This window comes from Carcharhinus amblyrhynchos, chromosome 20 (assembly GCF_965287045.1).
Source record: "Carcharhinus amblyrhynchos chromosome 20, sCarAmb.v2.hapA, whole genome shotgun sequence".
In the NCBI taxonomy this organism is placed as follows: domain Eukaryota; kingdom Metazoa; phylum Chordata; class Chondrichthyes; order Carcharhiniformes; family Carcharhinidae; genus Carcharhinus; species Carcharhinus amblyrhynchos.
The window spans coordinates 1895309-1916759 of NC_137343.1; the positions used below are offsets into that span (position 1 = coordinate 1895309).

Here is a 21451-nt window from a genome sequence, read left to right on the forward strand (position 1 = left end):
TAGTCACTGAAGGTTAATACTGATGGAACCTCCATTATTCCTGTTGGTCACCTATCTGCTCCATCTCTTTGCTTCTTCCACTAATTGCTGTCAGTTGCTGAAATTCACCAGTTTCAGAGTTCCGCCTACAGTTTATCGTCACTTTGAAGACCGCCACCGAGCAGTTTTGGAAAATATGCTTGTTCAAAGCTCAGTGAGGCACACGTCATAATCAAAAAAATAACGTCACAGCACTCTTCTATAATGTCGTGGGCAACCCAAGTTGCCACAGCTGTGGCCCAAGACAGTGTGAGAACTGTGGCAACTGCCCAGCATCGAGTGTAACAGTTACTGTAACTATGGGGTTTTCACAATAATGAGATTGCAGTGTTGATGTAAGTCTACCTGTGAGAGTAATAAATAAATTCAGAGCATGAGCAAACTCAGATTCAGTATAGCGGTCAAACTACTTGCTCACTTCCACCTATGTGCGTTTGGTGAACAGAAGAACAACTTCACTTTGTAACTGTTTAATGATCTTTCACAAACAAACCTTCCTTCTACTTGTCTGCCTGTTGTTTCTGTTCCCAGGACCCCCTCATCAGTTTGTTTTTACCAAAGAAAAACTGACAATGTTTCCAGGCACTTGTGTGCCCTTTAGTTTATTATTTCTCTCATTCTCAGAAGACAAAAAAATGTAGGTATCCACATGTTTTCTTAACCCCTCAATTAGTTTCTGTTTGACTTGCAACCCTTTCTTTGTTGTTTTAGTCAAAGAAACTTCAGAAATAATATAAAAGGAGTGAGTGTGTAGAATGAGTTTTTGCTGAATTTGTAGGAACTTAAAGGCTCCAGTATGTGAAGGATGAGCTGCATCTCATGGATTCAGTTTTGTTCCAGTTCAGCTAAGTGGTAAGGTGTGCTTTTTAAAATGGGAGTCCTGAAAATATTGCATGAATGGTGCATTATCTAATAACAGCCTATTAGAAGCAAAGGCTGAGCCACTTTGAGAGATTTAGAAGAAAATTAAAATAATCGGCACTTCACGTAAGCCTGAAAGTAGAATTTTGGAGATTCCACGGTCATTCCACGGTTTTGTGGAGGGTAGGTCATGCCTTACTAACCTTATTGAGTTTTTTGAGAAAGTGACCAAAGAGGTGGATGGGGGTAAGGCAGTTGACGTGGTATATATGGACTTTAGTAAGGTGTTTGATAAGGTTCACCATGGAAGCCTTCTGCAGAAATTGCAGATGTATGGGATTGAGGGTGATTTAGGAAATTGGATTAGGAATTGGCTGGCGGATAGGAGACAGAGAGTGGTGGTTGATGGTAAGTATTCGACATGGAGTTCAGTTACGAGTGGTGTGCCTCAAGTAACTGTTTTGGGGCCACTGCTGTTTGTAATTTTTATAAATGATCTGGATGAGGGTATAGTTGGGTGGATTAGTAAATTTGCTGATGACACCAAAGTTGGAGGTGTGGTTGATAGTGAGGAAGGATGTCTTAGTCTACAGGGAGACTTGGACAAGTTGCAGAGCTGGGCCGAGAGGTGGAGGATGGAGTTTAATGTGGAAAAGTGTGAGGTAATTCACTTTGGCAGGAATAACAGATGTGTAGAGTATAGGGCTAACGGTAGGACTCTGAATAGTGTGGATGAACAGAGGGATCTAGGTGTATGTGTACATAGATCCCTGAAAGTTGGGAATCAAGTAGATAAGGTTGTTAGGAAGGCATACGGTGTCTTGGCGTTTATTGGTAGGGGGATTGAATTTAGGAGCCGCAGCGTCATGTTGCAACTGTACAAGACTCTGGTGCGGCCGCACTTGGAGTATTGTGTGCAGTTCTGGTCCCCACATTATAGGAAGGATGTGGAGGCTTTGGAGAGGGTGCAGAGGAGGTTTACCAGGATGTTGCCTGGTATGGAGGGGAGGTCCTTTGAGGAGAGACTGAGGGATTTGAGGTTGTTTTCGTTAGAAAGAAGGTGGCTAAGAGGGGACCTTATTGAAACATATAAGATGATTAGAGGTTTGGATAGGGTGGACAGTGATAGCCTTTTTCCTCGGATGGAGAAAGCTAGCACAAGGGGGCATAGCTTTAAATTAAGGGGTGGTAGTTATAGGATGGATGTCAGGGGTAGGTTCTTTACCCAGAGGGTGGTGAGGGATTGGAATGCCCTGCCTGCTGCAGTTGTAAATGCGCCTAGTTTGGGGGCATTTAAGAGATCTGTGGATAGGTTTATGGATGGAAAGGGATTGGTTTAGGTTAGAGGGTCATTGTTTTTTAACGGGTCGGTGCAACATCGTGGGCCAAAGGGCCTGTTCTGCGCTGTATTGTTCTATGTCAGACCTTGTACAGGCTGATATTTGGGTTTATGCCTGTGATGTTTGATGAAGTAAGAAGTCTCAATACCAGGTTAAAGATCAGGTGAGAAAGGTGCAGCGCTCCGAAAGCTTGTGATTCCAAATAAACCGTTGGACTTTAACCTGGTGTTGTGAGACTTTTTCCTGTGCCCACCTCAGTCCAATGCTGGCAACACCCCTTCATGTTTGATGAAGTTAAAGTTGAATTTCTCTGTGAGACAATTCATTTCCTACTTGAGATTCAGAACCATTTAAGAAAGTTTCAAAAGGCAATAGAGGGATGACTAACACCTCATTCACATTCACAGGATGATTTCTCTGAGCAGCAGACTATCAGGGCAGAAGCAGAATTCCTAACGGCATTTCATTCATAGTGAGCAGTGTGCTCTGAATTGCTTCCAGTTCCGGATGCGACCTTTATTGACCAAAGTTTGAGCTGTTGCAGACTCTCACTGCCCCGTGCAGCAAATGAGAGCTTGATACAATCACTGACACTGATGTTATATTGGGCAGATGTTTAAGCCAAACTGTCAATGAATCTTGGAACCAGATGCAAAAGTTTGCGAACAGGCTTGTCTCATTGATTTTGATTTATTTTAGAATTGATTCCTTACAGGATTCATGCCAGAATGGAATGTATAATCTAAAAGAGACCCATATCATCCAAGACTTACCGTTCAGTGCTTTTCCTTAATTACAACTTGCGCAATGAAATTTTGGAAAGATTGAAGCGTTAGTTTTCAGTCCCTTTCCAAACTTCATTCCCTAGCAATTAAATCCATCTCTCTCCCTGGTGACGGTCTAATATTAAGCCAATTTGTTCACAACATTGATGTCACTTTTGATCACAAGATCAACTTCTGATCGCTTATTCACATCATCACTAAGACCACCTATTTCCACTTCTAAGAGTGCCTGACTTCAGCCCTGCCTCAGCTCTGATGCTACAGAAACTCTCATTCAAGCTTTTGTTACATCTAGGATTGATCATTTACAATGCCATCCTAGTTGCTGTACAGAATTCTACCCTCCAGGAAAGTGAAATTATCCAAAACTGTGCTGCTCTATCATAATTTGTGCCAAGTTGTGTTCTGAAGCTCGCTGACCTATATCTTACATAGAACAGTACAGGCCCTTCAGTCCTCGATGTTGTGCCGAGCAATGTCCAATCCCAAGATTAAGCTATCCCACTCCCTATAATTCTGGAGTGCTCCATGTGCCTATCCAGTAACGGCTTGAAAGTTCCTAGTGTCCGACTCCACTATCACAGCAGACAGTGCATTCCACACCAAAGTTCTTGAGTTTCAAATTCTCACCCTTGCTCCAAACCACTCCATACCTTTTCCGTTTCTTACCTGTGTAACCTCCTCAGCCTCACAATGCTCTCAGACATCTGTGCTTATTTAAGAGCTTTTCCCCTCTGATATGTTACAAAATTTCAATCATTGAACCATAGAAAATTACAGCTCAGAAATAGACCTTTTGGCCCTTCTTGTCTGTGCTGAACCTTTTTTTTGCCTAGTCCCACTAACCTGCACTTGAACCATATCCCTCCGCACCCCTCTCATCCATGAACATGTTCAAGTTTTTCTTAAATGTTAAAAGTGACCCCACATTTATCACTTTATCCAGCAGCTCATTCCACACTCCCACCACTCTGTGTGAAGAAGCCCCCCCTAATATTCCCTTTAAATTTTTCTCCTTTCTCCTTTCACCCTTAACCCGTGCCCTCTGGTTAAAGAAAGTGGAAAAAGCCTGCTTGCGTTCACTCTATCTATACCCATCAAAATCTTATACACCTCTATCAAATCTCCCCTCGTTCTCTGCTCCAGGGAATGAAGTCCTAACCTATTCAATCTCTCTCTGTAACTCTGTAATCATTGACCAAGCTTTTGGTTGTCTGACTTAGTTATGATTTGGTTTTACAATGCCCCTGTGACGTGCCCAGGAATGTTTTATTAAGCTAAAGGCTCCATGTAAATGTAAGTTACTGGTGGCGGTGGTGCTGCAATAATAAGGTTTCTCTCTGGCTATTCAATGCGTGTTATACATTGCACAATAGTGTATTTCAAAAACCAACATGGCTAATTGAAAGATAATGGTAAGAGTGCAGGTATACAAAAACATCCATGATACTGAAGCTCATTGAATGGATTTCTAATTCAACTGTCTCCACGCCACTAAGCTGCTGTTTCGCGATTGTTCCAGCAGCAATATTACACTAGCAATATATAGTGTTTTTGCTCACAGTATTCTCCGATTCTGGTAGATGATCCATTTCAAAACTACAAATCAAAAAAGGAGCATAACAGTCGGGGGGGGGTTTTGTTTTTGCACTATCATGCACAAACATAGAATCTTATAGCAGGGTTACGGGTAACAGGCAGGAGAATGGTGCTAAGTCATAATGCTGGTTCAGAGAGCTGGTGCTGACATGATGGGCTGAATGGTGTCCTTCTGCACTGTAACAGTGCTGTGATTCTGAGCACAGAAGGAAACCATTGTGTCTGCTCTGGCTCCTAAAAGAGGTATCGAATTAGTCCCACACTACTCCTGTTTCCCTATAATCATGCAGTTCTTTCATAAAATCATAAGAAATAGGAGGAGCAAGAATAGGCCATTCAGCCTATTGAACCTGCTCCATCATTTTTTAAGGTCATGGGTTGATCTGGATGTCACCTTCCTGCCTGTCTCCATAACTTGACTGCCTGGCCGATCAAAAATCTTTCTAACTCAGCTTGAATATATTCAATGTCTCAGCCTCCACTGCTCTCTGTGGGGGAAAATTCAAAGACTCGTGATCGTCTGAGCGAAGAAATTCCCGCTCTCCTTTTGTCTCAAATGCAAGATCTCACATTTTGAAACTAGCTCTGGATTCCCACATGAGGAACCATTTATTTCTCATTCATCCTGTTTAACCCTTTCAAGATCCTGTATGTTTCAGTGAGATCACCTCCACTCCTTAAATCTCCATGAGTATAGGTCCAATCTTCTGATTCTTTCCTCATAAGGCAATCCCTTCATCCCAGGAACTCCTCTGAACTCCTTCCAATGCAAGTATATAAGTAGGCCTCACCAATGCCAAATACAGTTGTAGCAAGACTTCCCTACTTTTACTCCTTCCATATGCCACCTTAATTACTTGCTGTACCTGTATGTTAACCTCTGTGATTCATGTACAAGGCCAACAAGATCATTCTGTACGAGCAACCTTATACTATAGCTGCTAATTTTTTTTGCTCACTCATTTTATCTATATCTCTTTGCCTGTGCTTTGTTTCCTCCTCACAATTTGCTTTCTTACTGTACCAGCTTTGACAAAGGGTCATCTAGACTCGAAATGTCAGCTCTTTTGTCTCCTTCCAAATGCTGCCAGACCTGCTGAGATTTTCCAGCATTTTCTGTTTTGGTTTGCTTTCTCATCTATCTTTGCATCATCAGCAAATTTAGTTATAATACAGTCAGTCTCTTCATCCAGGTGATTAATATCAATTGTAATTAGTTGCAGCCTCAGTGCTTATCCCCTTCTGCTTGTGCTTCTCCTTCCAGGAAGCAGTATTTATTTCCAGTAGTTTGCTGTGATGGAACAAGCAGCAGTCAAAGCCTCATTATATCCTCAACTGGAATCTTGAGTAGATGTCAAAGGTAGGAATCTAAGTAGCTGTTTTGAACAGAAAGGACAAACTAGGATTAAAGTATTTATTCGTCACAGTTTATAACGTCCTTGCTGGAAAATTAATTGGAAAATGATAAACCTCTCTTTCAAAGGATCAGTATCCCTCAAATTAACTGGATGTAAATTGTATTACAGTCTATACTCCTGCTGATCCTGTAACGTACTGAAGAAACACTTTCCTTCCCCCTAACTATCTCAGCCATTTTCTCACACTGACAATTTTTCTTGCATTTCCAAAACCTTCCATACTCCATACCTGTGTAACTGACAGTATCTGTTCATCTTTGGAAATAAAAATTCTCAAATTTCTTCTCTACTTTTGAAAAGGAGTTAATGTTTTGGAAAATTGTAAATTTGGTTATGATGGGGCCAAGAAACTTCTGAACTTTATTTGGAGAATAACTAAATTGCAACAGAAGCTAATTCTATCAGTCACGAGAACTCAATTTTCATATGATTAAAATATTGTAAATGACAAAGTAAAATATTGTAAATGACAAAGTAAAATATTAATGTTAAACATTTAGCATATATATTGTATCTAGAAATATGTAATCTATTTTAAAACAAAGCAACAAAATTTAGCAAACCATTGTCTGATTGTTTGAGTTCACATACTGACTTTGTATTCAGGGGATTCTGTTCAATATCACCTTGTGTCAAAACACGTCAACATTCATTCTTCTAACTTTTCCCGTGTAGCAACCTGTTGTCTGAGGGTTTATAATCGAAGCTCATGGTGTTACTCTCGCACAAGGCTAGGGGCGATCCCCAAGAACTACCTCTGCCGAAATGGGGAGTGGCCTTGCCCTATTGGCATTTTCTGCTCCAAACTCTAACCAACTGAACTAACTGTCTCCTATTAAGTTACATTGGCTCTTTAATTGTTGGATGCTTGGGTGCCCAGAGTTTTCAAATAAAATTGAAGGTAAGCTGTTCCCTGGGTTACAACCTAGGTTTTTGCATGTAGCAAATGGAAAATCTATTCTGACGCTTAGAAGGTCATATGCTGGAGCAGAGCCTTATTCCCCAGCTGTTGGGTGATCTCTCAGCATTTCCACTCATTTTAAAAATGTCTCCCAGTTGCTGAGAGCACAATGGAACATTAGTCCAAGCTGCACAGAAACTTGGGATAATCTATTCCACGCACATAAATACAAAATGTGCTGCAGTAGCCTACAGTGGCATCTTTCAAACCTTTTATGTAAGTTCACTATCATCTGTATTTTTAAGATGGAATTAAGTGTTAATATTTATTTAAAAACATTTAAAAAAATTACCCAAGATTTCAGAAATGATTTGCTGGTTTTCTCACTGCTGAGAACCCAGTTGCTTCCAGTTTGTGTTTAATAAAATGTCATAATAACCTTTAAGCTTTATGCTGGTGTTATAAGCTACATTGTGGATACTGACACAGAATTGAAGAGTTTTTAATCTTGTTGTTAGGTGATGTCTGTTCATTCAGAACAGCTGTGCTAGTGCACTCTCTTTGAGGGGATAAGTTGTTGTCAGGCTGAAAGCGCCTCTATTTGTTTGTCATGCCAGTGTATTTGAGTTGCTAACAGCCAAAACATTTTATCGCTGCGGTTAAATTTATCTGGCTGTAAAGTCCGAAATTTATGGAATGGAGGCTGAAGCTGCCTGTCATCTGAGCATCATTTAGACCTTGCATTAATCCAATTTATGGCTATCGCTCATTCCATCAGAAAGCAATTATGCAAATGCTAGCCTGCTGCATCAGAATAATATCCTACCATAAAGTACACGGATGAAGTGCTCCATTCTGTCTTTACGTAAAAAGAGTTCAGTACGGAGAGGTGTTGAGCAGATATTATAATCAGGATGATCCCAAGCTGTATATGTATACACATCAGGTGGCTAACTCCTTATGGTATTGGCTTATGGCTTTGACAGAGTCACCTATATACAATCTTGGCTGTGAATGATGAGAGGACTTCTGGGTAGAAGAGTGATGACTGCACATTCTTTTGATGTTTTGATATTTTTAGCTTTAGTTGAATTACTTGCATTTAGTTCGGTGACTGTGAGAGCATAGGTAAAGTCACCGTAGTCACAGGTAGCCATAAGGCTGTTCTCCCTTTGAGGGCGAGAGCTGATTGGTGCTGATTTTAATTTGAGGCTCAGCGCATCTCAGGCAAGGTTGAGAATATGGACCTGCCAGTCTGGGAATTGAACCCATGCTGTTGGTGTCATTCCGCATCACAAATCAACTGTACAGTCAACTGAGCTAACCATATGGGATTGTAATGAGAAGGAATCTTAACTGGAATTTCTGGCAGTGGAATCATTATCGTTGCGATGCTGTTGTTAATGTGAAGTTAGCGTTCCTTTAAGAGAAGATTTTTCTGCAGCTTGCAGTCTCAGTGGTTTCATGCTCTCAGCCTTAGGTGCTGTCAGGAGGAAAAAACTGTAACACGTCAGGTGAAAAGGATTTCATTTACAGTGTCAGTTTTGAGCTGCAGGTTTGAGTTGGATTTCAAAGGGAATGGACGTCAGACTGGAAGCAGTCTCTCTCTCTCTCTCTCTCTCTCTCTCCTTTAGACCTTACATAAGAACATAAGAACATAAGAAATAGGAGCAGGAGTAGGCCATCTAGCCCTTCGAGCCTGCCCCGCCATTCAATAAGATCATGGCTGATCTGTCGTGGCTCAGTTCCACTTTCCCGCCCTCTCCCCATAACCCTCAATCCCTTCTCTTATCAAAAACCCATCAACCCGCTTCTTAAAAATATTTAGCGAGGCAGCCTCCACCACTTCAACGGGCAGAGAATTCCAGAGATTCACCACCCTTTGAGTGAAGAAGTTCCTCCTCAACTCCGTTCTAAACCGCCTCCCCTTTATCTTGAGGCTGTGCCCCCTAGTCCTACTGTCTTTTTGAGCGGGAAGAGTCTCTCCACCTCTATCCTATCCATCCCATTCATCATCTTATACGTCTCAATGAGATCTCCCCTCATTCTTCTAAACTCTAACGAGTACAAGCCTAGTTTATTCAGCCTCTCCTCATAGCTCAATCCCCTCAACTCCGGTATCAGCCTAGTAAACCTCCTCTGCACTCCCTCCAGGGCCAAAATATCCTTGCGCAGGTGCTTGTCTAAAGCTGCCTTGTCTTCAGACTGTTTTGAATCTCAAGAGCATGACACTGCTTAATTCAACTAACAACCTTGACCCCAGTATCAAGTGAGTCATGCTGTGTTAAACCCGTGAAAAGGGTTTTTTGTTTTCTATGGAATTTGGTTTTAAATGGAACACATCAGAGATATTCGTTAAGGGTTATACATTGTAGTGGTTGTTTTGGTTCTTTGTAATTGATAAATTTATTGAGTCATAGAGGTTTACAGCATGGAAAGAGGCCCTTCAGCCCAACTTGTCCATGCTGCCTTTTTTTTTTAACCTCAAGCTAATCCCAGTTGCCCGCATTTGGCCCATATCCCTCTATACCCATCGTACCCATGTAACTAAGTGCTTTTTAAAAGATAAAATTGTATCCACCTCTACTAGCACGTCAGACAGCTTATTCCAGACACTCACCACCCTCTGTGTGAAAAAATTGCCCCTCTTGACACTTTTGTATCTCTCCCCTCTTGCCTGAAACCTGTGCCCTCTAGTTTTAGACTCCCCTACCTTTGGGAAAAGATATTGACTATCTACCTTGTCTGTGCCCCTCCATTATTTTGTAGACCTCTAAGGTCACCCCTCAGCCTCCTATGCTTCAGAGAGAAAAGTCCCAGTCTATTCAGCCTTTCCTTATAACTCAATCCATCAAGTCCTGGTAGCATCCTAGTAAATTTTTTCTGCACTCTTTCTAGTTTAATAATATCCTTTCTATAATAGGGTGAGCAGAATTGCACACAGTATCCCATGTGTGGCCATACCAATGTCTTGTACAACTTGAACAAGACGTCCCAACTCCTGTATTCAATGTTCTGACTGATGAAACCAAACATGCCGATTGCCGCCTTCACCACTCTGTCCACCTGTGACTCCACTTTCAAGGAGCTATGAACATGTACCCCTAGATCTCTTTGTTCTGTAACTCTCCCCAACACCCTACCATTAACTGAGTAAGTCTTGCCCTGGTTCAGTCTACCAAAATGCATCACCTCACATTTGTCCAAATTAAACTCCATCTGCCATTCGTCAGCCCACTGGCCCAATTGATCAAGATCCCGTTACAATTGGAGATAACCTTCCTCACTGTTCACTATGTCACCAATCTTGGTTGTCATCTGCAAACTTACTAACCATGCCTCCTATATTCTCATCCAAATCATTAATATAAATGACAAATAACAGTGGGCCCAGCACTGATCCCTGAGGCACACCGCTGGTCACAGGCCTCCAGTTTGAAAAACAACTCTCTACAACCACCCTGTGGCTTCTGTCAAGGAGCCAATTTTGTATCCATTTAGATACCTCATACTGGATCCCGTGATATTTAACTGTATGCAACAACCTACCATGCAGTACCTTGTCAAAGGCCTTGCTAAAATCCATGTAGACAACATCAACCACACTGCCCTCATCTAACTTCTTGGTTACCCCTGCAAAAAACTCAATTAAATTTGTGAGACATGATTTTCCATTTACAAAGCCATGCTGACTGTCCCAAATCAGTCCTTGTGTCTCTAAATGCCTGTAGATCGTGTCTCTGATACCTTCCAACAATTTACCCACCACAGATGTGAGGCTCACTGGCTCTGTACTTCCCAGACTTTTCCCTGCAGCCCTTTTTAAACAAAAGGGTAACATTTGCCACTCTCCAGGCACCTCACCCATGACTATTGATGATTCAAACCTCCCACAATGTCCTGGGATATACTTAATCAAGTCCTGGGGATTTATCTACTATGATGCACTTTAAGACTTCCAACACTACCTCCTCTGTAAGATGTACACTCCTCAAGACATCACTATTTATTTCCCCAAGTCCCCTAACATCCATGCCTTTCTCAACAGTAAATACTGATGAGTAATATTCATTGAGGATCTTGCCCATCTCTTGTGAATCCACACATAGATGACCTTGTTGATCCTTAAGAGGCCCTACTCTCTCCCTTGTTACTCTTGCTAATTTTCTTACTATACATATTAACTATATTCTTAAATAAACTTTGTTTGATAAAAGCTCCCGAGTAGGTGTTTTGAATCACACCTGAAGCGAAACACCTCATGCTTATCCAAGCCAAATTCAAAATGCAAAACTTGTGATTCAGGCGGGTTCCCCCCTTTGTTCTTCTGAACTCCAGTGAATATAATCCTAACTGACAAAATATTTCCTATCTCTGAAATCAGTCTAGTAAACCACTTCTGCATGCCGTCTATTTTACACCCCTGCACCCCAGTGTCCTCCTCAGCTACATTCATGTCCCCTTGCGTGAACACCGAAGAGAAATATTGGTTCAACGCCTCTCCAATCTCCTCCAGTTCCACACACAACTTCCCTCTACTGTCTGTAACTGGCCCTAATCTTGCCCTAACCAACCTTCTGTTCTTGACATACCTGTAAAACGCCTTAGGGTTCTCCTTAATCCTATCAGCCAAAGTCATCTCATGTCCTCTTTTAGCCCTTCTTAACTCCCTCTTCAACGCCCTCCTAGCCAATCTAAAATTTTCTAATGCACTACCTGAGCCCTCAAGCCTCATCCGAACATAAGCCTCCTTCTTCTTCCTAACCAACGAATCAACTTTTTTAGTGCACCACGGTTCCCTGGGCCTACCAAATCCTCCTTGCCTGACAGGGACACACCTATCACAGACCCTCAGTAGCTGCTCCTTGAAAAATCTCCACATCTCGGACGTTCCCAGTCCCTGTAATCTCCTAGTCCAACCAATGCTTCCTAATTCTCTCCTAATAGCCTCATAATTACCCTTCCCCCAGCTGAAACTACTGACCCGAGGTTCATGCCTATCCCTTTCCATCACTAAGGTGAACGTAATCGAATTGTGGTCACTATCCCCAAAATGCACACCAACTTCCAAGTCTAGCACCTGGTCTGGCTCATTACCCAGCACCAAATCCAATATAGCCTCACCTCTAGTCGGCCTATCTACATACTGAGTCAAAAAACCTTCCTGCACACTTTGAACAAAAACTGACCCCTCTAACGAGCTAGAGCTATAGCAATTCCAATCAACATGAGTAAAGTTAAAGTCCCCCATAACAATTACCCTATTACTTTCACTCCTAACAAGGATCGTCTCCGCAATCCTTTCCTCAACCTCTCTAGAACTTTTTGGAGGTCTATAAAAGACTCCCAACAGGGTGACCTCTCCTCTCCTATTTCTAATCTCCGCCCATACTACCTCAACAGACAAGTCCTCATCAAACTTCCTCTCTGACACTGTGATACAGTCCTTGACCAATAATGCTACCCCACCCCCCCTTCTACCTCCTTCTCTACTCCGACTAAAGCATTTGTACCCCGGGACCTGCAACATCCATTCCTGACCCTGCTCTATCCAAGTCTCTGAAATGGCCACAACATCAAAGTCCCAGGTACTGGTCCACGCTGCAAGTTCATCCACTTTATTGCGAATACTCCTCGCATTAAAGTATACGCATTTCAAACCCTGCTCCGCCCCACCCCCACGATGCCGTGCATTGCAGTCCCCATCTATGCCCCCCTCACTTTCACCCCCTCTACTCAGGATCCCACCCCCCCCCCGAATCAGTTTAAACCACTCCGCATAACCTTCACAAATTTACCCCCCAGGATATTTGTTCCTCTCTGGTTCAGGTGTAGCCCGTCCCTCTTATAGAGGTCCCACCTTCCCCAGAACGAGCCCCAATTGCTCAAGTACTTGAACCCCTCCCTCCTGCACCATCCCCTCAGCCACGAGTTCAAACTTTCCCTCTCTCTATTCCTCTCTAAACTATCCCGTGGCACAGGCAAGAGTCCAGAGATAACCACTGTGTCTGACTTGGCCTTTAGTTTCCACCCCAACTCCATGAATCTCTGCTTAATATCCCCTTCCCTTAGCCTCCCTATATCATGTGTCCCCACATGAATTATAACTTGGGGTTGATCTCCCTCTCTCCTGAGAGTCTTGAATATCCTCTCTGATACATCCCGGACCCCAGCCCCTGGTAGGCAACACACCAGCCCTGAGTCCCTATCATTGCTACCAACTCTCCTATCCGTCCCTTCAACGGTGGAGTCCCCAATCACAAGTCCCAATCTTTTGCAACCCCTAACCACCTGAGCTTTTACAATAGGCTCATCCCCAGAGACCTGCTCCCTTTGGCTATCCCCAGTTGATTCCTCCTGAACTGTAGCCTCCAGGACCGAAAACCTATTTTGGAGGTTAAAACCTATTCGATTGCTCAATCCTCCTACTCCTATGCTCACTAGCATGTGGCACTTGGAGTAATCCTGAAATTACTACTTTTGAGGTCCTGCTTTTTAATTTTTTTCATAACTCCCTAAAGTCCGCTTGCAGGACCTCATCCCCCCTCCTATCTACATCACTGGTATCTATGTGAACCATGACTGTAACTGTTCACCCTGCCTGGAGGATTGTATTCAACTGCCCTGTTATATCCTTGACCCGAGTGAGCACCAGGGAGGTAGCATGTCACCTGGAGACATGGGACAGCTCAGAAACACCTATCTGTCCGCCCAACTAACAAACCTCTCATCACTTCTGCTCTTCGATTCTACTTTCTCTCCTCCTGTCCAGCTGAGCGTACTGTGGTGCCCTGGACTTGGCCCTTGCCACTCTCGCCTAAGAAATCTAAATGGAAAACTGGTTAGCAAGTGAGATTGACTCAGAATACTCCTAGACTACCTGCTTGGCTCTCCTAGACAGTCTGGCAGCCATCCTTTGCCTGTATGTCCCTAACCTGTGTTGTGACCACCTCCCTAAAGGTGCTTTTCATGTAGTTCTCTGCCTTGCATATATGCCACTTGACTCCACCTACCTGATGTTCCAACTTCTGAAACCTGGCGCTCAGGCACCAATGACACTTCCTGCAGATGTGTGTTTGTCTCGGACACATGGTGCGTCCATGACTTGCCATGTGTCATAGGATGCACATTCCACTTGATTGAGCTGCCCTGCTATACCTTAACTTTTCAAACTATCTATTTTAAGTAGAATGCCCAGAAAAATTAGGTTTTCCCCCTGTACCGACGTAAGAAGCAAATATTGGAGGCTGAAAAGGGTTCCAAAAGAAAAGATCAACTCTGTGCCCTCTTCACTGAACTCTTGGCTGCTCACTCTGCCAAGCCACATTTTATTTTCAACTTTCTATCCTGAAGTCTTGCTGTTAACCAATCTTCCATCTCGCTGAATATTCCACTCCCTTGCTACTGACTCCATTCCCCTTGCTGGTTGGTGAGAGACACTGAACCAAGTGAGTTGCTAGACCCAAAACTAATCTTCCATCCTATTGTTTATTGTGCACTAAACCTGTTCACTTGTGAAGTTATCATGTTTCCAGCCATCATTTCCCTCTCCTCCTCCCAGCCCCATCATAGCAGAAAACCTCATGCATCCTTCTGTCAACCTTCAGATTCTCTTTCACCAATGGCCTCCTCCTGAATTCCACCTCCATGATTTTGATTCTAAAATGGTGGATGTGTCAGACTGGTAAAAGGCCAGTGATGAAGCTGTAAAAAGGTTAGTAATATTTTGGGTTTCAGCATGGGTTACAAAAGTGAAGCAGTCATTCTGCAGTGATTAGCCCTGAGTTGGATTCATGTGAGCAATATAAAAGATATTGAAAGCTTCAGGTAGACTGAGCCAAAAAACTACCTTGAAGTTAGAAGAAGGGTGGGGCCATGTATAAAAACACAAAACAACTGAATCTATTTAAGAAAGGAAATTATCTGATGGAAGGATCAGCTATTTTGTGCCCTGGATGGATTATCTTAAATCAACTTTTCAAATTTTAACAAAGAATTGTGAACTTGTGTGCAAGAGATGTTGATTTGGTGGAAGTCATTTAAGGAGGGGCATTTAGCTTAATAATAACAGGATTAAATTCTGTTTCGATTCTCCTTTGGCTGCTTTTCCCCATTACAATTTGCCTGTGGCAATGTCACCAGTCCTCAGCTGTTTGTTTATTGGGTTGTGACTTTACAATAAATGTGTGTTTTGCAATAAATGCTGTCAACCCACAAAAGAAATCTAACTGACAGCTACAAATTTTAGCTCCACCTTTGTTATTGCCAAGTTCAGCAGCACTGCTCACTCACTAGTTTTAAGATAGCTATGGAGAGTGAAAGATCTGGCCCAAAGTTAGAATTCTAAATTGGGACAGGGTTAATTTTGATGGTATCAGGCAGAAACTTTGATAAGTTAATTGGGGGAGTCTGTGAGAAGGCAACAGGATGTCTGGTAAGTGGCAAGCTTTCAAAAGTGTGTTAACCAGGGTTCAGGGCAAACAGATGCCTCATAGTGTGAAGGGCAAGGCTGGTAGAAGTAGGGAACCCTGGAAGACTCAGGATAGAACATAGAACATAGAACATTACAGCGCGGAACAGGCCCTTCGGCCCACAATGTTGCGCCGACCAGTCTTATTTTTAAAAAAAAACATTGACCCACTAATCTAAACCAATCCCTTTTCGTCCATAAACCTATCCACCAATCTCTTAAACGCCCCCAAACTAGGCGCATTTACAACTGCAGCTGGCAGGGCATTCCAGTCCCTCACCACCCTCTGGGTAAAGAACCTGCCCCTGACATCCGTCCTATAACTACCCCCACTTAATTTAAAGCCATGCCCCCTCGTGCTAGATTTCTCCATCCGAGGAAACAGGCTATCACCATCCACCCTATCTAAACCTCTAATCATCTTATATGTTTCTATAAGATCCCCTCTTAGCCGCCTTCTTTCCAGTGAAAACAACCCCAAATCCCTCAGTCTCTCCTCATAGGACCTCCCCTGCATACCAGGCAACATCCTGGTAAACCTCCTCTGCACCCTCTCCAAAGCCTCCACATCCTTCCTGTAATGTGGGGACCAGAACTGCACACAGTACTCCAAGTGCGGCTGCACCAGAGTTGTGTACAGTTGCAACATGACGCTGCGACTCCTAAATTCAATCCCCCTACCAATAAACGCCAAGACACCGTACGCCTTCTTAACAACCTTATCTACTTGATTCCCAACTTTCAGGGATCTATGTACACATACACCAAGATCCCTCTGCTCCTCCACTCTATTCAAAGTCCTCCCGTTAGCCCTATACTCAACACATCTGTTATTCCTACCGAAATGGATTACCTCACACTTCTCCGCATTAAACTCCATCCGCCACCTCGCGGCCCAGCTCTGCAACCTGTCCAAGTCACCCTGCAAACTTCGACACCCTTCCTCACAATCTACCACACCTCCGACTTTGGTGTCATCAGCAAACTTACTAATCCACCCAACTATACCCTCATCCAGATCATTAATAAAGATTACAAACAGCAGTGGCCCCAAAACAGATCCCTGAGGCACACCACTCGTAACCGAACTCCATGATGAATAATTACCATCAACCACCACCCTCTGTCTCCTATCTGCTAACCAATTCCTGATCCAAGTACCTAAATTACCACCAATCCCATACATCTGCATTTTCTGCAGAAGCATACCATGGTGAACCTTATCAAACGCCTTACTAAAATCCATATATACCACGTCTACTGCCTTACCCCTATCCACCTCTTTGGTCACCTCCTCAAAGAACTCAATAAGGTTAGTAAGGCACGACCTTCCCGCTACAAAACCATGCTGACTATCTCTAATCAATTCATTACTCTCCAAATAACTATAAATCCTATCCCTAATAATTCTTTCTAAAACCTTGCCCACTACAGAAGTAAGACTCACTGGTCTATAATTCCCAGGGAAGTCTCTGCTCCCCTTCTTAAACAATGGGACAACATTCGATATTGAGCCCTGGTCAAGAAGAAGAAGGAGGCGTATGACATGCATGGGCAGCTGGGATCAAGTGAATCTCTTGAAGAATGTAGGGGGTGTAGGAGTAAAGTTAAGAGAGAGATCAGGAGGGCAAAAAGGGGATACGAGATTGTTTTGGCAGATAAGGCAAAGGAGAATCCAAAGAGCTCCTACAAATACATAAAGGCCAAAAGAGTAACGAGGGAGAGAGTACGGCCTCTTAAGGATCAACAAGGTCATCCATGTGTGGATCCACAGGAGATGGATGAGGTCCTAAATGAATATTTCTCATCAGTATTTACTATTGAGAAAAGTATGGATGTTGGGGAACTTGGGGAAATAAATAGTGATGTCTTGAGGAATGTACATATTATAGAGGAAGAGATACAGGAAATCTTAAAGCGCATCAAGGTAGATAAATCCCCGGGACCTGATGAAGTGTATCCCAGGACACTGTGGGAGGCTAGGGAGGAAATTGCGGGTCCCCTTGCCGAGATATTTGAATCAGCGATAGTCTCAAGTGAGGTGCCTGAAGATTGGAGAGTGGCAAATGTTGTGTCTTTGTTTAAAAAGGGCTGCAGGGAAAATCCTGGGAATTACAGGCCAGTGAGCCTCACAGCTCTGGTGGGTAAGTTGTTGGAAGGTATTTTGAGAGACAGGATCTACAGGCATTTAGAGATGCAAGGACTGATTGGGGACAGTCGGCATGGCTTTGTGAGTGGAAAATCATGTCTCTCAAATTTAATTGAGATTTTTGAAGGGGTAACCAAGAAGGTAGATGAGGGCAGTGCAGTTGATGTTGTCTACATGGACTTTAGCAAGGCCTTTAACATGGTACCGCATGGTAGCTTGTTGCATAAGGTTAAATCTCATGGGATCCAGGGTGAGGTATATAAATGGATGCAAAATTGGCTTCTGGACAGAAGCCAGAAGGTGATTGTGCGGGTTGTTTTTCAAACTGGTAGCCTGTGACCAGCGGTGTGCCCTCAGGGATCAGTGCTGGGTCCACTGTTATTTGTCATTAATATTAATGATTTGGATGAGAATATAGGAGGCATAGTTAATAAGTTTGCAGATGACACCAAGATTGGTGGCATAGTGGACAGTGAAGAAAGTTATCTCCAATTGCAACAGGATCTTGATCAGTTGGGCCACTGGGCTGACGAATGGTAAATTGAGGTTGATTTAGACAAATGTGAGGTGATGCATTTTGGTAGATTGAACGAGGGCAGGACTTACTTAGTTAATGATCGGGCATTGGGAAGGGTTAAATATATAAAAAGGAAGAGGCTGACTAGGGTGAATGTTGGACCCTTGGAGGATGAGAGGGGGGACTTAGTGGTAGGGGATGGGGAAATGGCTGAGGCCTTGAATAACTTTTTTGTTTCGGTCTTCACGGAGGAGGATGTGAATAATTTGCTGGGTGTTAGCGATGGAAAGATGGTAGGAGTGGAGGGCCTGAATGACATTATTGTTACTAGAGAGGCAGTGCTCGAAAGACTGGAGGGACTGATTGTGGACAAGTCCCCGGGACCGGATGGAATGGATCCAAGGGTTCTGAAAGAAATGGCGGAGGTGATAGTTGTCCACTTTGGTAGGAATAATGGTAGGAAGGACTATTACTTACATGGCAAAAAACTGCAGCATGCAACAGTGCAGAGGGACCTCGGGGTCCTTGTGCATGAGTCGCAAAAACCCAGCCTGCAGGTGCAGCAGGTGGTCAGGAAGGCGAATGGGATGCTGGCCTTCATAGTGAGGGGGATTGAATATAAAAGTAGGGAGGTCTTGCTGCAACTGTACAGGGCACTGGTGAGGCCGCAGCTGGAGTACTGTGTGCAGTTTTGGTTGCCGCACTTGTGCAAGGATATTTTGGCCTTGGAGGGAGTGCAGAGGAGGTTTACTAGGCTGATATCGGAGTTGAGGGGGTTGAACTATGAGGAGAGGCTGAATAAACTAGGCTTGTACTCGTTAGAGTTTAGAAGAATGAGGGGAGGTCTCATTGAGACATACAAGATGATGAATGGGATGGATAGGATAGAGGTGGAGAGACTCTTCCCGCTCAGAAAGGACAGTAGGACTAGGGGGCACAGCCTCAAGATAAAGGGGGGGGGGGCGGTTTAGAACGGAGTTGAGGAGGAACTTCTTCACTCAAAGGGTGGTGAATCTCTGGAATTCTCTGCCCGTTGAAGTGGTGGAGGCTGCCTCGCTAAATATATTTAAGACGCGGGTTGATAGGTTTTTGATAGGCAAGGGGATTAAGGGTTATGGGGAGAGGGCGGGAACGTGTAACTGAGATACGACAGATCAGCCATGATCTTATTGAATGGCGGGGCAGGCTCGAAGGGCTAGATGGCCTACTCCTGCTCCTATTTCTTATGTTCTTATGTTACAGAACAAAGAGATCTAGGGGTATGTGTTCATAGCTCCTTGAAAGTGAAGCCACAGGTGGATAGAGTGGTAAAGAAGGCATTTGGCATGCTTGATTTCATCAGTCACAGCAGGAGTTGGGATGTCTTGTTGAAGTTGTATAAGACATTGGAGAGGCCACACTTGGAATACCGTGTACAATTCTGGTCACCCTATTATAGAGTGCAGAAAAGATTTACTAGGATGCTACTGGGACTTGATGGATCAAGTTGTAAGGAGAGGTTGGCTAGACTGGGACTTTTTTCTCTGGAGGGTAGGAGGCTGAGGGGTGATCTTATAGAGGTCTAGAAAATAATGAGGGGCATAGATCAGCTAAATGGTCAATATCTTTTCCCAAAGGTAGGGGAGTCTAAAACTAGAGGGCATAGGTTTAAGGTGAGGTGGGAGAGATATAAGTGTCCAGAGCGGCAATTTTTTCACACAGAGGGTGGTGACTGTCTGGAACAAACTGCCAGAGGTAGTAGTAGAGGTGGGTACAATTTTATCTTTTAAAAAGCACTTAGATAGTTAAATGGATAAAATGGGTATCAAGGGATATGGGCCAAATGTGGCCAATTGGGATTAGTTTAGGAGTTTAAAAACAAGGCGGTATGGACAAGTTGGGCCGAAGGGCCTGTTTCATGCTGTGACTCTTCAAAGTGGTTTCCATGTTTTGTCCAAAATTTAATACAGCTTTCTGACGCAGTTTGTGATGAAAGGCTCGCTTTTGACTGAATTTTGATCCTGAAATTTTGATCAAGAAAGGGAACAGGGATAGCCCGGGAAATTACTGACCAGTGGGTCTAACCTCAGTGGTTGGTGAGTTGATGGAGAGGATACCGAGGGACAGGATTTCTGAGCATTTAGAGAAGTTTAGCATGATCAGAAATAGTCAACACGGCTTTGTCAAGGGCAGGTCGTGCCTTACAAGCCTAGTTGAGTTCTTTGAAAATGTGATTGAACACATTGACAAAGGAAGACCGGTGGATGTCGTTTATATGGATTTCAGCAAGGCGTTTGATAACGTTCCCCATGCAAGGCTTCTTGAGAAGGTGAGAGGGCATGGTATCCAAGGGGCTTTGCCCTTGTGGATCCAGAACTGGCTTGCCTGCGGAAGGCAGAGAGTGGTTGTGGATGGGTCTTTTTCTGCACGGAGGTCAGTCACCAGTGGACTGCCCAAGGGATCTGTTCTGGGACCCTTGCTGTTTGTCATTTTCATAAATGACCTGGATGAGGAAGTGGAGGGATGGGTTGGTAAGTTTGCCGATGACACGAAGGTTGGTGGTGTTGTGGATAGTCTGGAGGGATGTCAGAAGTTGCAGCATGACATAGATCGGATGCAAGACTGGACAGAGAAGTGGCAGATGGACTTCAACATGGATAAATGTGTAGTCGTCCATTTTGGCAGGACCAATGGGATGAAGGAGTACAATATCAAGGGTAAGAGTCTTAGCAGTGTTGAGGAGCAGAAGGATCTTGGGGTCCGGGTCCACAGGACTCTTAAATCGGCCTCGCAGGTGGAGGATGTGGTCAAGAAGGCGAATGGTGTACTGGCCTTCATTAATCGAGGGATTGAGTTTAGGAGTCGGGAGGTAATGCTGCAACTTTATAGGACCCTTGTCAGACCCCACTTGGAGTACTGTGCGCAGTTCCGGTCGCCTTACTACAGGAAGGATGTGGAAGCCATTGAGAAGGTGCAGAGGAGATTTACAAGGATGTTGCCTGGATTGGGAGGCATGCCTTATGAAGATAGGTTGAGGGAGCTAGGTCTTTTCTCCCTGGAGAGATGAATGTTGAGAGGCGACCTGATAGAGGTTTATAAAATGTTGAGAGGAATAGATAGGGTGGATTCTCGGAGACTATTTCCCAGGGCTGAAATGGTCGCTGCGAGGGGACACAGGTTTAAGGTGCTGGGGAGCAAGTACAGAGGAGATGTTAGGGGTAAGTTTTTCACTTAGAGGGTGCTGGGTGAGTGGAATCAGCTGCTGTTGGTGGTGGTAGAGGCGAACTCGCTGGGGTCTTTTAGAAGACTTCTGGTTGAGTATATGGGATTTAATGGTATTGGGAGTTACAGATAGTTCTATGGCCTGGAAGTTATGGATATGATCGGTGCAAC

General features: G+C 43.7%; 1 protein-coding gene and 1 pseudogene across 5 annotated transcripts in view; one reads left to right on the top strand and one right to left on the bottom strand.

Annotated features, from left to right (window-relative positions):
* The window catches only part of pitpnm2 (phosphatidylinositol transfer protein, membrane-associated 2), a 496848-nt gene that overhangs the window by 146675 nt on the left and 328722 nt on the right, over positions 1 to 21451 (top strand). The gene's annotated exons all lie outside the window — the stretch shown is intronic.
* On the bottom strand, positions 35 to 8100 carry LOC145356173 (mRNA turnover protein 4 homolog; annotated as a pseudogene).